At 32.3% G+C, this 19,257-nt stretch overlaps 1 pseudogene; it reads right to left on the bottom strand.

The window, feature by feature from the left end:
* Window positions 1-15,333, bottom strand: part of LOC124363650 — a 31,105-nt pseudogene extending 15,772 nt beyond the window's left edge.
* Window positions 15,334-19,257: the final 3,924 nt, after the last annotated feature.

Below are 19,257 nucleotides of genomic sequence, written 5' to 3'. Positions count from 1 at the left end.
CCATTAACCTACTTTATGATTCTAGATGAACTCGTTCCCTTAGCTTGGCACAAGCAATGTGGTTTTTACTAATCTTTTGATTCGCCTGCGTGGTAGGCTACTCTGTACGGAATTTTCTACATATTTATGTAACGTTTATAACTGTGTTTAGTTTTAAATAAATCCAGGTTATTGATGAGAATCTTTCTTTACCGTAACATATCTTCAAAAGATAAGTCTTGTAAATAAGGAATTAGCCATTTTCAAATGTGTTAATTCGTGTTGAACTTAAATCTGTTACATGTAATAACTCCTGATTAATTTTCTATATTTAATGACTAATGGTTTGATCTACTTGAAATATACACACATTTAGATCTAGTTAGAACATTTCTTGCTGAAAATACACGTTATATTACAATTGGCCATAGCCGGTGTTTGCTGGTATTTTAAACAATATGAATGACGCTTACTTTTATCGTAGGTTGTTTAGGCTCTAGGAGAATTAGGAATTATCTCAAAATAAGATATAATACAAAACCAAAAACAATATTCTTCTAGAAATCTTTGTCCCTCAGTAACTTCAAAATTTGCAATATAAAAAATATGCTTTTCTGTGGCAACCTCACATAAAAATGAGTTTAAAACCTTGAATTTAGTGTGAACAAAACGAATCATTTGTTTTTATAAACTTAAAGATCTATATTTGATAAATAATAAAATAGTTTTATTGTTATTTTGTGTGATTGGTAACAATTACCTGTTTTATTGATTTAGTACGACATTTAGTGGGTTTCTGAATCAAATTTATTCAGTTTTGAGCTTCCCTTACCAAAGATATGTTTTTAAAGTACTCTGCATGTTGTAAACAATGAGAAAAGAATATTGCGACACTTCATTTCAAATCTTGTAGGAACTTGAAAAGTCCCTTAACAATTTGTTTAAAGCATAGTGAATAGAAGCGTGAACAATTGTTCAGAACTTGATTGATATTTTATCAAGTTACAAAGGTATAAAATAATAAAAATATACTCTTAATAGTTAAAATAAAATTACGTTTTTACTAACCGTACATCTTATTCAGTAATAATTATACGTATAACTAAAAATATATTTTTCAATAAAATATATGTCTTTCAATGGTACTTCAGCGATAGTTCATAACCTATTTAGCATATTACTAAAAATGAAATAAAATCTTAAAATGTTTTTGAAAAGTAAATAGAATAAGAGTTTGTTAGGTCACGAAGTCCCAAATTAAAAAAAAAAACCACGATCTTAATTGCATAGTTGATACTTATCAGTTGTGCGATTTTCATTCGATTGAGCAATCGGACTACCAAAAGTAGGCCTACTAATCATGTATGTAATACGTAAACATGTTGTTCCTATAAAATACATTCCTGAGCTCAGCAAACAAATGAGTGGACAAAATTTGGTTAAGTAGCAAATTACTGTACATGTACCAAACTGTAATTTGCTACATGCAAATTACAACATGTCTTTTATGTCTTGGTTTCATTTTCTGAAGTCAAGTTCAGTCATGATGACTGGCTCAGTGATCATTATAGTTGATCATGGTGTTAGTTGCTGTCTGTAATTCATAGTTATAAATTAACTCTGATACAAGCTGTAACATTCCGATGGGTTTTTTACCAAGTTTAGATTGAACCTATAACAGGAGAATTTTTGTTAATTTTAAATTTTATTAATTCACCACGGAATTCGGATAATTATTCGTCAATGAAATTTAAAATACCAAATACGCATATTCTAAAATAAAGATATTGTATATTGATATATAATGTAAATTGTGAACGAATTTCTGTGAATTACTATTATTAACATTATTTTTTAGGTTAACATCACGATAAACACCACTGCAAAGAATGGTTTAAATTTCTGTCAAGTTTTAATGTAGATTAAATGATAATGATATTCTGTTTATAGTGCTATTTACGTTCATGGCAAATCAATTGTTCTCCCATTACATAGTTGGAATAAATATTATAATCCCAAACAACGGAAACAACTACTATAAATAAGACAGCACACAACGCTAATATGTATTAAGAACAACAATAAAAGATTATACATTATACAAGCATCTTGAACTTGAGCTTAAACATTTCTGTAACACAAGCCATTGATGTTTAAAAGGTAATGTTACCCTTAATACCTTCAATGAAGATTATCTTCTCAACTTTACATCATTTGATACGTTCTTAATCTTTTAATAATACGTTTGGAAACTAAGGCTTAATGATCTATTTTATACTGCCATACAATATTTGCATTAAAGTTTACAACTGATGTGTCAGCGTATCCTCATGCCTTAGATATTTTCACACCTGAAGATAAGGACAGATCGAACCCGAAAGTGTTCTATTTTTGTTAAATTAAGGATTCGAAGTGTCCTAAAAATTATAGTTTTTAATATTTCACTCATGTATGAAACACAGTTAAAACACGAAGGTAAAAATGTAACATGTAGCATTGCATGTATGCATCTTAGATACTTATCACAATTGATGCGACCATAAACATTGTTGGGTGCGGCTTCATAGCACCTGGGGGGGGGGGGGTGGGGGGGGGGGGGGGTGGGGGGGGGGGGGGGTGGGGGGGGGGGGGGGTGGGGGGGGGGGGGGGTGGGGGGGGGGGGGGGTGGGGGGTAGTAATGTTTTAATGACCTTAGAGGTACATCTCGCTATATTGGGATTATGATGCAAAACAACCAAAAAACAAATAATCTATATGTTTAATTTAAAAACGAGTTAGTAGAGACCAAATTTTAGTAATCCGTACTTAAAAGTAAGAAACACAATTTGCTTATATCTTTTTTTAACAAATTGTTGCTCAGAGTTACAATTTTATTAATTAGGTTAGTAATTAAGAACGATATATTAATTCAACTTTTAACATTAAGTGCCTTCAAAATCTGATACGCCTTTTGTATGAAAAAATAACAGAAATTTAAGGTGATAATGACTATCATAATTGTTGTTTATTAGTTGGAACACTAGAACATGTTCGAACGCACAAAAGTTTGACAGAAATATTTATCTTTAGGATAAAATTTGTGTACTTTACTACATTGAGATGCATATTTTAACTAGTCCTTTATACAATGCCATGTTGCACCATGTCCATATTGTTAGCTTGCAATGTTTCATTACTGTTGCATTTGTTTATATTTTCATTTTTTTGTCAATAATAGTCAGGTTGAATGCAATTAAACAGGATTTGCTCAATAGTTTCAAGTAAGGACACCTTTCTACTTATTTTCAGTATATATCACAACATGCATATATATATCATATGATATATATAATTTCAATAAACATTGAATCGCAAAAAGTACTTGCTCCGCCGGGAGTGCGAACCACCCGGATCTTCCTCACTTGCCGGGTGAATGTGCTACCAATGTTTAATTGAAATTAAATAAGGCTATTGCCATTTATACAATTTTTATATATATATATATATATATATAATAATATATATATATTATTTGCTTGTAAAAAACCTAGACTTTAATTCAATTACAATTACAATCAATTCAAAATTATGTTTGGCGTTCCAATGACGATATGTAATCAAGAGCTTGGAAAAGCAAACCTAAAACAAATCTTGAAACCATCTTATTTTATTTTATTTTATTTATTTTATTATTTTATATGAAACCCAGTTATTGAAAAATGAGTAAAAATGTAAGTTGTATGAAAAGTGTCAATTTTTGGATTATAAATGTTAAATGTCTGCACAAATGCGAATGGATGCTACCTTGAACGGCAAGTTCTTGTTTTCACACTTATTTCTGTAATGTTTTAGTACTCAATTTGAGTATGTTCCCTACTCTGGAAATGTTACGCAGTATAGAAAACAAGTAAGAACAAACTTTAATATAGTAAAAAGATATTATGAATTTCAAAAACAATTTTCTGTATTGTTCTATAATACAATACTAATTAAGCTACATAGATTCCTTTTCCAAACTTTTAGTGGGCCACAATCTGAAAACCTCTTAGAGATAGAGAAAAAGTTACAGAATATATAAGTAAGTTTGTTTATAATCATAAAATTAATTTAAAGCAATCATTTTTGGTCTATAATGGGCGTTATCGGAGTTAAAAGTTTCATATGCATACAAAAGTCCACTATCTTTAAACTTTTATTAGTTAAAGACCTGTCCAATCATCCAAAACTTGTGCAATTATTGTCTCAGACCAAAGTTTTATTCTGTATCAATAAAAAATACTGGCAAGTTACCGAGTTACCAAGCTCAAGTTATACAGCATATAGAAATTAACAACCTTTAGTTTTTAAGATAGGTATTGATAGGTATAAAGGTGCTGCACCTTGCTATTTTATTTTGAAAAAGTTTTTTAGGGTATTTATGAGTTTGAAATGTAATAAATTTGAACTACTTAAAAAAAAATCGGAAATTATCCTGAAAGTAACAAATAATAATATATTTTTAGAAAGAGTACTTCTTTGGGAACCTTTAAATAAAAATTTGGGATTCTATAACACTTTTTCCAACTGGGTAACAGTAAAAAAAAAACCATAAAACCGTAATAACTTTGACATTTTGGACCACCCCTGAAAAAAAAGTTATATAAATCCAAAACTTTTATACAAAAATGATCAGTCAATACAGAGAGATCTTTAAAATGAGTTATAGCTCAACCTAACTTAACATTTTAAAACATTATCAATAAACTTTACCCCCCAAAAGTGCCATTTTTGGGTGTTTTTGTTTGTTAAAAATTATATTCCTGAATTCTTTTGGAGTTGAAATATTGGGGTTTTAATTAAAACGAAAGAGGTAGGATTCTCGGTTCAGCTTGCTATACATCGCAGGCGGATAGTCTGCCTCGCCCTGTACTACATAGGTAAAAACTAACACCCGCCGAAAACAAAGCTAAAGAGTAATAAAAGTGACTTTTATTAGTGTAGAGGTTAAAGGGGGTTTAGCTTTGGCAATTAACATATTATATGATTAAATAAAGCTGCAAACATTTTTTGACATATCAAATATAATTTAAATACAATATTTCTGTTAAATAACGCATCTTCATAGCGAAACTAAAAAGAGAATGGTGTAATATGGAATTATCCGGAGGCCACGTATTTGGAACAGTTCTTTCTTACTGGAGACCTAAAAATACTATGTTATTAAAAAATAAACGGACTTTATTATTAATTACGCGATTACGGTACTGTAAATTATTACATGTCCCTTTGTGATAATCCGGTTCTTGATGTCTTTCTGTCCTCCCTCCCCCATTTAGAAACCAATGTCAGTGTCGGTGGCCAAGCTCCTCACCTCCCTATTCCCACTTCTTGTTATATACATGAATATAACCCTTCCAGGTTTTCCCCCCAACCAGAACCCCTTTCAATTCACCTTCCCCCCAACCCCCCTCCAATATCTTTTTATTTCATAAAATATAACGAACAGTTCACATGAAAATAGTGTTCCTTTTATTATCTAAAAAAAATCATCCATTGTACTAAATTGAAAGTTATTAACAAAATTTTAGTTTTTAAAAATAACAAAATAAATTTTATTTCATACATTGTTCATTCATGTTTCCAATATATAATTTAATGAGGAATTTTTAACCTATTATTTATGTATCCAATAGTATGTTTATTATCTCTTTGTACTATTGAGTTTTAAAACATGCGCCAATTACAGAAGATAAAACTCGTCAATGGAGTACTAGAGCCAGACTGCAATAAAAACCTTTTTAATAAGTTTAAAAATGTATTAACATTTTTTTCTTGTTTAATGTCTTGTGGCAAGGTGTCAAAGAATTTGCTTCCTTTAACCCTTTCACTACCAATGGGACACATATGTCCCGAGAGAATTTAAAAAAAATATGGACACTAACTGATGCTAAGTTTGAGGTCAATTTTGTAACAGTCATTCAGATGGGTATTTTCACTTTGTTGTAGTGGCACAATAACTTGCTGGAGCACTCAGTCTTTATTTCACTGTTGTTTTGTTCTGACCATGTGGTTGCACATTTGAGGTTATGGTGTTGTTGTTTTTGCTAGTGACTGTTTACATTCAATATAGTGAGTTATTTTGTGTCCCTAATAGCCACAGATAACCGTACTGTATATACAAACAATTTGCTTATTGATTTATTTCAGTGAAACTTGTTTATATTATTTGGCATATTCTTGTATTTTTTGTGCTGGGACACAGGTGTCCCAGTGGTGTTTCAGTACGGGACATATACGTCCCAGTGGTAGTGTAGGACCATGTCGCATTTAAATACTAAAGGCATAATTAGTTTGCTAGAGTTTCCTTCAAGTGAACCTGAGAAGACCTTTGGAAGGTGATTTGATGAACGATAGCAAGACAAAGACCCAGACTAGCCTATAAACTTTCTGATTTTTCTGAAAGTGAATGTGAACAGTTTTTTTGCTGATAGTGATAATGACGTTCACCAATCTGATTCTTCCAAAGAAAGTGATGATGCTTCTGAAGATCCAGCTGCTCAAACACCTGATGATGCTGATGACGGTGGGCAGGTTTCTAATGATCCTGGTGAGGGGAACTAGCAACCAGCCGGACACTGCCGATAACAGTCATCAGGCCCCTGCAGATTCTGGTAAAAGAACAAGTACCCCAGCCGAGGACTAACAAGAAGAATAGAACAGAACTAGGTAAAAAATAAGCATGTAGGTAATGAGAGACCAAAAATCATTTGGAATAAAGTAAAACAAAACTTTTAAACCTAGAAAATCCTTGCCAATAAAAGTTAGGTCTATAATTTTAGCTAAAATCAACAGAGGTTCAAAGGAAATTACAGTATTTTTGGAAGCTTTCCCTAAAAGCCTTTTTTTGTTCATATCGCACTGCACAAATCAAAGATTAGACATACTACAAAAAAGAAAAGACAAAAAATATAGCTAAGACGAATTATCATGAAATAATGGTGGTAACAGGCTGCGTTCTCATCATGTGCTACAATCGCTTTACCAAATATATCTGACTACTGGTCCATGCAAGAATCCATGGGAAATGTAGCTATAAAGAAAGCTATATCAAGGAACAGGTTTCAGTTGTTGGTGTCGAAGCTGTACTTCAACCTGCCAAACGAACCTGAAAATGCTACTAAGATTTATTATGTAGATGAGTTAGTTTCTTGTTTTGAAACATACTTTTCCTAAAGCTAGAACAGAAGCAACTTTTTCAAAGCATTGATGAAATCCAATAGCTAAGTTCAAGGGTAGGTCGACCCTAAAACAATATGTTCCACTGAAACCCATAAAGAGGGGCATAAAAATATGGGAAAGGTGCGATTCTGACACTGGCTATTGCTATGACCTTCAGTGTTTATGCTGGTAAAGATCTTGAAAATGTGGACGGTTTCATTAGGTGAAAGAGTTGTGGGTAAACTTTCGTCAACTGTAAGAGGTGACAAGGAAGAAGTTGTGCTATCAATTGATCGTTTTTTTACCTCTTGTCAAATTGTTATGTGAAACAAGCCATCCTAGTGTCGCAATTTGCATTGGGAACAGGATAAATGTGCCTAAGTTTTGAAAATAAACTTCAAAAATATGAAAGTGAATTTTTATGTTGTAAGGAAGGTGTAGTAGCAGTATCATGGAAGGATTCTAACCAGTTTTTGTTGTCCTGAGTAACTTACACTCAGACACTGTGACAACAGTCAAGAGAATGCCAACAAAATAGAGAAAGAAAGGATGTTACATGGCCTGAAGCTATTGCTTTGTACAATGAAATAATGGGAGGAGTTGATATTTCTGACCAAAAAGTTGGTGTGTACGATTTTGATAGGAAGTCAAAGAAATGGTGGAAAAAGGTTGTTCTATAAACTTCTGGACATCAGTTGTCAAACGCATGGATTTTGCACCAAGAAGTTCAACACAGGAAAGCGTCTCTTCTGACGTTCATGGTGCCTCTAGCCGAACAGCTGCTCGCCGAAGGATCAACAAATACTTCAGTCAAAAGAAGAGCTAGCAATTGGAAGAACATCAAAGAGAGTGAAAACAATGTCAAACCTGGGTACTCATTTGCCTGTGGAAGGACAGACCAGAAGACGATGTAAGTGCTGCTCAGATAACCAGACAGAAAAACAAACAAAAACCATGTGTGCAGAATGTGACCTCCCACTTTGTAAAAACTTGTTTTGCAATATATCACACTTGATTATGTAAAATGTATCTCTTCATGTATTTGTGCAATTTATTGGAATTGATTTTTCTTTTTTATTTGTTGTAATAAACATGTGTTTGAATAAATTACTTATTATTATTTACCTTATTGTTACCAATTACATACTTGTGTATACTACCAGTGGGACACATGTCCCCGTGTTTCACATACCACTGGGACACATATGTTAGAGCAAAAAATTGAAAAATTGTGTAAAAAAATAGTAAACGTTAGAAAAATATCTGAACAAAATATTTATTGCATAATTTGATATAATGAATTAATTTAAATCCAAAATTTCAAAAATTAAAAAACAGAGGTAGCTTTCTTTTTTAAAATGCTAAATTGTGTGGTTCTACAAATCTGTGTGACCTTGTACCATATGCATGAAACAGATTTTAATTTATCTCTTACAACTTTAATCATTGAGAAAAGCAAATTTTACTGTCTCATAAAATAATACAAACTATACACAGTAAATATCTTAAATTCAGGAAATATCTGTTTTAACAGAATCGTCCTTTTCTCAAATGAAATTAAATTATTAAATGCCCATTTTTGATTGCTTAAAAATGTTGTCCATATTTGCTCCTTGTCATTGACCCATATATACAAATTCCGTAGGCAGTATAGGAATGGATGAAGGCATAATAAATTGATTTTTAAAGTATTAAAAGTTACATGAACCTAGGGCCATTCTCCTTAGAGCATAAAGACCACTTGATGTTTAAGTAATAACATGCATAACATGCCCGTGCCATACTAAGTTCTCGTCTTTGACCAAGCCAAGGAACTTTGTTTTCTCTACTTGGTCTAATATCTCAGCATCGACAAAGATTGTAGGAAGTAATTAGCATCTTGCTTGTTTTGTTGAGAAGTAAAAAAAATTAGATTTTGTTGAGTTTTAAAGGAGGTTCTTACTATTTAAAATATAATTTATTAAAGAATAGATAAATAAAAGATGATGTTTCATCTTTTTCTTCATTGTCTGCAGTTTAAAGACATACTTTGTTAGGTACTTTGGGATTATAACCGACCACACCAAGTATGAAGAACACAAAAATATAAATTTATAGAAATAGACATGATAGAACGAAAAAACAACTCTTTAATTGCAAAATTACAAACTTACAAGCATTTCCAGGTAATTGTGATCGGTATTTTTTGTCGCTGTTATCTTATCTTTCTTGAGAATCCCGATTACGGCAGGCCGCGCGGCATCACATGATTTGCACTGTACATAATTGCCTTTTCCATTACAATTCAATTTATATTTCTGATCAGCCCCTCTAGAATTTGATATTTTACTGATTAGGTACTATCTCGAGGGATGTTTTTCTTTCCTTGACATCAGCGCGGTGCTGCCGAAGCCCGCGCTGATGGCCGGAGGCACTAGCATTTTGGGTGGCGGAATGTGATCAAGAATAAAAAACAAGTGTTGAGTGTTTTTTCAATAAAGAGTTTAGTTTTAGTTTGGTAATGTTTGTTTTTGTTGAATTTTTGTGTTTGGAGAAATGTAGAGGTAAAACACAGGAAGTACAAAAACAAAGCGAAACGAACCAGTTGAACGGGCGGCGAGACTCGCAATCACGTTATCTACTAGACCGCTCCGACTTTGACCTCTGTCTGAGGAGATGGGGAGGGGTTTGCGATAAGACAATTCCTGTTTTATATTGACGAAATATTGTTCTACGCTAATCTAGTAAATCAGTAGAAGCAAAATGTCAAAATAACGATTCATGTCTGGGTGTGGTCGGTATAATCCCAAGGTACCCTTTGTTACTGTCCCTGGTACACCCCTCAGGTAAACAAAATAACCAAAGTTGTATGATTTTCTATAATCAATAATGTATATATTTCTTTGACATGTAAAAATATAGCTTCATTATAATACAACCTTAAGTCTATAACGTAATCCAGTTCAACATTATTAAAGTTAAATCAAGTGTATGGTATTTGAGTAATGACCGCTTGAAACAGGAAATACTGTTGTTTTGTTAATAACTATAACAAACTAAAATGTTTGAGTTATTACGTTCCTGTAATATGTTACTATGGTAGCATGTTAGTATACACAAACTTAAAATACCTCACTACAATGTAACATAGACTGATAAACTAAAAAATTTGTAAACAGGTTAGTTCAAATTTGACTATACAACACAATTATGGGTATTACAAAGTCGTTATCTACCATTTATTATTAGGTTATAAATAGGTATGTATTATAAATGTAAAAAGTTAAAGATAAACAAGTGCTCACGTGATATGATCTTGAATTTGGGTACACTCAAGGGATGTTTTTTCTTTATTTTGGTCAGAAGTGGAGCCACCGCAGCCCGCGCGGATGGCGAAATGGCATTTTAATCGGTATTTTCCCGACCTCAGATTTGTTTAACTTCTTCAACGTAAGATCACGCCTTGACTTTTACTGGTTACCGAGTAACCCAAAACGAGAAAATCGTTATGAGAACAAATCAATCAGCCAAGCTGTTGTTACTGAAACCTCAGTATTCCGGTAATAAGTTACCACTGAATTACCACTGATTTTATTCTTCTACGGAGTGGCCTATTGCCATGCACTTAAGCCTCAAGGACCTTTTGCACACCCCGTAAACACACCATGATTACTGACATTAATACTGCATATCTGTTATGGCACCAGGTGCAGTGGTTATGCACACATAAGTTACTATGTGTCAGACACTTTTATCCTTCAAAATAGTTAAAAGTAAATAAATGTTATACTGTTTTGTTTGTTATATTTATAAATACACATATCCTAGATTGTTTTTTATTCACCATAGGATAACATTATTACTTTTAGGATAACGTTAATTAGGTTTAAGTAGTTGTAGCAAGGATTCTTTACTCATGAAGTGTTGTTACTCAAGTGTTAGACACTTATTATGTTATAGCCTTAATTTTTGTGCAATATATGGTTTGTGACCATTCAAAAATTATTTCTGAAAATGACAATACACTACGTTAAGAAATTGTTAAAAGTAGGGGGAAGACTTTAATAAGCAGCCTACACTCGTTATTCGATTGTCATTATCGAACAATTCATTATATTATCCAACTTCAATATTATATCATAATCATACCCTACAAGAATTATAACAAAATAATACATAACAATTTTTAATTAAATAAATTGAACAATAACATAGTACAATGTAACGAAGCCAAATTTGCCCTAGACCTAAATATTAGAAAAACTGTACAATGTTTACAGCTTTCCCAGATAGCAGCAGTGAGCCACTTTTATGAAATGAAGGATTTCCCCCATGGGTTTTACTAAAAGCCAAATCCATATTTTAAAGCCATTTGAAACAAATGGCTTTAAAATATGGGCAAAAAGGTATTTCACATATTTCCTTCATATTATTTCATCGCTATTTTAAAATCCACCAAAAATTAGCAACTTATTGTCGTTTATTTTTTACATAAAAAATTATTTGCAATTAATAAGTTAAAATCGTATGTCAAGTTAAATAAATTGTTATAATCGAATTGTTCAATGGATAAAAAACAATCGAAACATTAGATAAAAAACCGAGTAACGAGTGTAGGTCACTTATTAAGGTCTACCCAAAAATCTAAGTTTAGATTAAGTTATGTTAGATAATATGGCTAAGTAGAACATTATTTGCTCTTATTAACTTACCTACACCTAGAACACTGCTCCTTGATTCCTCTTGATTTTTAAGATAGTTTTTATATATTCCATTTGACCAAATTATATACGAACATAACGGAAGAACTCTGTTGTTTTCATTTGTGCGGACCCAAGTTGTCAAACAGCTCTCATTTTTCTTCAGTTGCTTATTAAGGACTGACCACCACAAACTTGTTACATTACTAGAAGGTTCTTCTATTGTATTACTTGGGACAGTAACTGAAACAAAATTCATCTAAAGAGGAAAATTCTCCTTCATTTTCTAACCTCTCAAATAAGTTTGGTGAATTTTTCAGTTGACGGTGGGAAAATGTCACTGAATTGTGTAATGCTACCAGACGCTGAATTGCAAAGCCTTAATGACACATCATACATACCCATACACAAAATAGGGATAACATTGTCTTTTAATAGAAACTCCACCCGGTTGCTGTTAGGTGTTGGTATGTCACAGGTAACACCAAAATTGTGAAACTTCATTCAAACTGAAGTTGCTGAACAATTCTTTTTTGTTACAACTATTTTCACCCGATGAAATTTTGTAGTAAAATTGATTCATAACCTAGGGCTTTACTGTACAGCAACAAAAATGCAAATACAATTAAATTTGTTAACATTTTTTTCATATAGGACACTATGTAATGGTGTGCAAATAGCCTAATGTAAATGTCCTATTATTTAGCCTAATTTGATCTAAATTTTTGTGTTCTGCCAAATCAATAATAAGCTGATATATGCTAACAATTATCACATAGTGCAAATAGGTTTAGGTAATATTTTGTTTCCGCAATAACACAGCTATCACACTTTCTTAGTATCTCTTATACTGTCACAACGTAACACCCATTGCAACACAACTTACTGTTATTATTAACGCAACTTTCGACTTAAGTTCAAATTTTAAAGCTCCTTGAATTTGTACTCAATTCACAATTTGACCCGAACAAAAATGAATGAACCCAACTGAATGTGAGGTTTATGAATCACTAGTACCAACCACTGTCAAATAATACAGACATACATCAACCAAGGCTAGTGCAGTGGTCTTCAAGGACAATGTCAATGGTAGTGGGGGATGGTTTGTATTTTATGCGTAAAAGCTTTTATCAGATGCGATTTTAGGGCGTCCCTCAGGTATTTATTTCCTCAGCAAGTATTCAAATTGTTCGTTCATACCATGATCTTCCGTTATTATACAGAGTTTATACTACCCGTGCTCAATTGTCTAACTGTCAAAACAGTTATACTCTGACAGAGACATTTAGTTTTTTAAAACGGAATCCTCACAAAATCGACAGCCCTAAAGAATTATAGTTGAAATAATTTTCAAATCACAAACCCTGATAAAAACAACAAAAGTGTCCTCCCCCCCCCTAAACAAAGAGGACTGTCTAATCTCAGAAATTACCAAACTGAAATGAGCACACACATTCTTGTTATACAATCATTTTATAGGTTGTTTGTTCTTCTTTGACTCGTTCTTAATATTATTAGTTTTACAAAGAATGTTATCCCTTGTTCATGCACAAGACTTCTGTTCTGCTGAAACATGAACTTGTAGTTTAAATTAATTGGGCTGTGTTCGGCGTAAATAATATATATCAATGTATTTTATTTTCCAAATTTCCTAAAATATTCATCCCGGAGTGGCAAATTTCTGTATTGATATCTTCCCTAAAAACCTTACTCGGAAAATAATAAAAAACCGGGGACAATTATCCGAAGTGGCCCAGACGTTCCCAAGATTACATTGTTAACAACACATTTAGAAGCAATTCAAGTTTTTCTGTGCCAGCTGCGTAGAAAGAGATTTAAGTCCAAAATTGTCAAAATGAGTTATTGCTACACTCCGCATCGCACAACAAGAAATCTATGTTAGTGTATAGGGTGATAAGTCCTTTTCCACGATAATAACAGGTTATCATTGTGCGCTAAAATGTATATATTAAAAAGTGAACATATTTGATTGTGTAAAGTGGTGTTTTAGTCCATGTCACATTTTACTCAGACTCTACTTGCTTAAGGTCTATTTTGTTTTAGTATGTTAAGGTCCAAGCAATTTGTGACTTAAAACGCTCTATTACTAATTTATTTATAAGTTAACAACCACTATACCACTGTTTAAAGCCTTGATTTGACCCCTTAAAAAATTTAGTTTTTCAGTAGTTTGTATTGACCAAACTCTGAAAACAAGCACATAATAATCATCATAACCTGATAGTTTTTGTTGGTTAATGTGAATGTAGTGTACAATTAGTTTACCATCATGTCATCAAGATCTAAGCAAATTTAGAATATGTTGGTGCAGGTAAAGAGCACAAATTTTATCTTCGTAAGATGAAAAAAATGTTTGCGATAATTTAAAAGAAAAAAAATTGTCATGATCTTGAAGATGGCAGAGTTTTTGCGTATGAATCTAAAAAGTTACATAAAGAAAAATCCAAAAGTTACCAAACCACTAAAACATTGACATTTTGATTTGCAGACAATGCCTGCCAACTCTTCTAGCACGACAATTCTGTGTCGGCTTTCTATAAACGCCAAACTTTGGACTTTCAACCTAACAAGTCTATACGACCTGCACTGAAGGGCTTAACATACTGTTACCTTGGCATGAATGTATAGCTGGGTAGAGGTGCCAATGAAGTGGGTTCATTTATCATTCAGTTTATTTTCGTGGCAGCTACAAAAACCTGATGTGACATGTTTGACAATTACACAGATACATGTGGGGGCCAGAACAATAACACACACATAGCTGCAATGTTATGGTGACTCCTACAGATTCGCCAGGCTAAATTAAAATCAACTATAAATGTTTGAATACTGGGCATACCACAAGGAGTAGTGATACATCTCACGCTCTAATTGAAAAACGTAAAAAAAAACATTCACAGAAACTTAACCACCCGCCGATTGGAGCCAGCTAATACGAAGTCCCAACCAGGAATCAAACAGCATCACCTATTATTGTATGTGTAATGAAGACCCTTTACAACGCACGACTTCTTTTTGACTTATGCTAAGCTTTCAAAAGTGATCTCCGCAGCGCAAGCAATGATGTTGTAGGAAACAGTTTTCAATGGAGGAATGTGCAGTCTGTTGAAGTATTCTAAAAAGTGAACCTGGAATCATTTTCTAACAAAACTTCCTTCCTTGGACCGCCCAAGTCAATTTCAATGTATACAGTTTTTTTAAAAGGAGATGTAATGAAACCACTTTTGCAATGACCTCCTAGTTCTAACGTTACAAGGGCCAAAACACCCTATTCCCTCGAAAACAAAAAGTAAGACCTCCTTTACCAATTAACCTTTTATTTCACCTTGTTTTCCAAACCAATTTTATAAGACCTGAAGATTTCACAGGGAAGCAAAGGATACCTATCCAATGACAATTCAAATGAAGAAACAGAAGTGGCAGTACCATTAGTATGTAAAAAGGAGGAAACGCACAAAATTCCAAAAAAGAAAAACATGTAAAAACGAAAAGAAATAATATAAAAACAATCCGCCAAAGGAAAGGGTTTAATAGCCATTTTCAAAAATAATTAATTGGTTTGAATATGAATATTCACTGGCTCTGTAAAGGGAATAAGAATTGTTAAACAGTTTTTTACATCTATTCCGAAACACAAAAAATTAAATTTTGTCAAATACCAATATGTATTTTTCCAAGTAAAACTTTTGTGTTTGATGTATAAATATTTAATCTACCTTTGACATTAATTAACAATTAACAACTTAAAGTTTGTTTTTTTTTAACCCTACAAACAAATTTAATATTTAAAGACAGTCTGTTAATAAAAAGTTCTGTTTCAAATCAGCAGCCTTTCCTTTTAGGTATATAAATAAGTTAAGAAGAAGTCCATGCAATTTTAGTGTAAAACCGTGTTAAGTTCCAAGTCAAAAAAAGTTTTTACATTTTTTTTCTAATAAAATAAAAATATTGTTACGTTATTTTTGAAGATATAGTACCTTTTTAAGGTAATTACACAAACTTAATATTTTAATGAAAATAGAGTCTGTAGGTGTAAAATGCCACATATCAAATTTAAAAAAGTGTAGGTTCAGATTTACTGAAACTTCACACGTGAATACTCAAACTAATGTTTTTAGGACTTAACACTCTTTACCAGCAGCTGGGCACCATGTTTTATAAATAGGGTGACGTATATGTAAATGAAGATATTGAAGACATGCTTGCGTTGAAAAGGTTTGATTAGTTAGCTTTTAATATTTGTGGGGTGTCAACTGATTAACAGCTGTGAATGGGAGGAAGAGAAAGAAAAACGATTCAACGTAACAAATAGTAAAAAAAAGAATACAGCTTGTATAATCTTTTTATTGTGGTTTTTTGAGGAAAGATCTCTCATAATTTGAAATCTATTGGGAGAGGTTTTTCTCCTTGCCTTATTCAATAAAAATAATAAAGAGATAAATAAAAACAGTAAGAGTTACCAATCAAAGGAAGCCACATACTGTAGTACGAGGACAGAAAGTTTTGTCCTCAGTGGACAAGATTTTCAATTACTTGAAAAAAAATCATTGCCAGCTTATAGCATAATAAAACAGGTTTAATTTAGCTGTTACATGTAATAGAACGGCTAATCAAGCCAGTAATATGCTATAGGAGAAATTCAATATTTAGTGCAAGAAAATTGAACTGAATTGAAACAGGCTTACCAATGATTAACCCAAATATAAATAAAATTACACATCATAAGCTTATTTCTATATGTAATTGTTTAAATAGACAAACGTTGTGTCTTTTATTGTGTTTACAAATCTCATTGAAAACCACTGAAAAAGAGGATTTGATTATATCTGAAAATGTGGCACTTCGATGTCAGATATCAATGGCACTTGTACTAAGAGTAAAGAGTGTGTCAGCAATAAAAAGAATGACTGAACTTATAGTCTTATCGAAAACTAGTTGAATTTAATCGTCCCCCCGTTCCACTCCCCTGCATATTGTTTTATCGAGCTGAGAATTCCCCCAATTAAAAACCAGTTCTAAAGAGTTCCCATGAGAAGTCGTTTTAAAACAATGGTATGTGAACCTGATTAATGATATCTGTTCTTGGAATCTTTTACAATATTAGTTTACCACCACAAAACAGTTACACTAGGGATGATGTTTAGGTTTTTTATTGTTAAATGTTATTAAAAATTGATTTTGAGACATGCCCCATAAATATACAGCAATAAGACCATTTTAATTTCTGATATTTAATCTTCATTTTTTAAGTAATGTTATTGCCGAATGATACTTCTGTTTTTAAAACAGTTGAATAAAGTATACATTTTTACAAGTTTTGTGGTAATTGCTTCACTGTGAATAAGGAAATATATTCATATTAATAACAATATCACTAAATTGCGGCTAGTATCATTAACAAAATTGTTGTGTATTAAAGTAGAAACATTTTTACCAATCCAAATTCTACAACATTATAATAATGCCATAACCTAAACTGTATGGCAAACGTCAAACATTTGGCCATTGTTTTATATATATGATATAAAATATATATAACAAGTAAATATATATATATCATATATAATAAATATATATATATAGTAGGTACGACTGCTTTTTTAGTTGTAAGTTTGTCTGCGTGTGCCTTATCTTACATTATATCTTTAGGGGGTTTTGGCATCTAAATAAGGGTGGTAAGATTTAAAGTAGATGTTCTATTTTTGTAAACAAATAATGACAAATAATGCTGAAATTCTATTAACCCTTGTCAAATCATCCCATCGCCAATGACAAACGTGATATGTATGTATGTATATATATAACAGGGTGTTTGAAAATGTGTAGTCTACCAACCAATTTATCTTATGAGTGGTTATAAAAAATTGACATTTTTGTATACGGAAATAGTATGTTTTTAACCTATCTTTTGGTGCCTTATGTAATTTTTTTCACTACACTGAATGTGTGTTGAATTTTCACCACCACAGACTGTTCGAAATTTATAAACATTGGGATTATAAGTGGTCAGGATCTGAGTCGACACTCTTGCTAGGTTGGTTCCCTTTTGAGGATGAAACTTGTGGCTACTTACTCCGAAAAAAAATGCCATTAAAAGTGATGGTGTCATTTTACCATAGAGCATCCATAAAAAACTTTTTACTGGCATCCTCCTCAGAAAGTTTCCCTATCAGTGGTAAAAAATAACATGAGGCACCAAAAGATAGGTAAAACCATAGCATACTCAAATAAAAATCTCACTTTGTGCTTAAAGCTTCATTTGCTATATCAAAGTCAACATCACAGGCTCATTAATCTTGTTGTGTCACTCCATGGGATTTGAGCATTAGCAAATATTTTTTACAATGATTGTTAAAGGTAACCATTATTGGCCGGGGGAGAAAAATAGCAAAAGAAATTTTTAACAAACTGAGTACCATCCTATGAACGATTAATTATATTTAATATAGTAACGACATGTTAGATAGACTTTAAATTTGTTATGCAACCACCAGAAAATCTAATATGGGACAAGTAGTGTGGCGTATTAAATTGTAATTATTACCTAATTATAACTTTTTACAAACAACCCAGAATGTATTATGCATTCCTGTAAATCTGTTTATTGCTTGTTTTGCGATCTAAATTCAGTTTAATGTACTAGGTTTACAGTAAAGTGTATTCTGAAAAACTCATTTTTCCTCCAATCTTTGAAACCAGCCGTCGACATAACGGTCTATTGAGCACATTAAAACTGACCTGGATGTGGTTCTTCATAATTCTCAGGTGAAGAGTCATAACTGCTCTGTACCTATAGTGTCCAAATGTTTCTTCTTGGTACTCAATAAACAATGAATTATAATGGCTGATCCAAGGCATCCGTGTTAGGGCTCAATCGTAAACAGATGCAAGAGGGCCTCTCAAATTTCAAATATGTTGATATAATCTCTGAATGCGTAGATTTGTTACATAAGTCAGATTTAAGCAATATCAATCCATCTGTGTAGATTGCACTATAAATTAAAATAAATTTTGCCTATAAATAAATGTTTTATGTATTTTTGTGCAGTTGGTTACTGGACGCATTAATTATACCTTAAAATGAGACTCTTCCCATGATACTAAGACCTAAAATAAGGGTTGTAAAAGAACATTTGCTAAAAAGTGTTATGGGAAAAAAAACTCAAGGTTATTGCACTTAAGCACTCTTACTACCATTTCGTCAGGTTAGATTTTGAAAAAATGATTTCAGAAATATAATATGTGTTAAGGAAATTATGTCTAATGTGATTTTATTCTATCTTCTGGGAGATTTTCTCAAATCTTTCAATGTTTCATCAGTCATAATTTTTTATTTAGGATGCGTGCACACACCTACATGGTTGGCAGAGGCGTATATAAGGGTGGGCTCAGGCTCTCGAGC

Source organism: Homalodisca vitripennis, chromosome 5 (assembly GCF_021130785.1).
Source record: "Homalodisca vitripennis isolate AUS2020 chromosome 5, UT_GWSS_2.1, whole genome shotgun sequence".
NCBI lineage: Eukaryota > Metazoa > Arthropoda > Insecta > Hemiptera > Cicadellidae > Homalodisca > Homalodisca vitripennis.
This window is presented reverse-complemented; position numbering and strand designations above follow the sequence as displayed.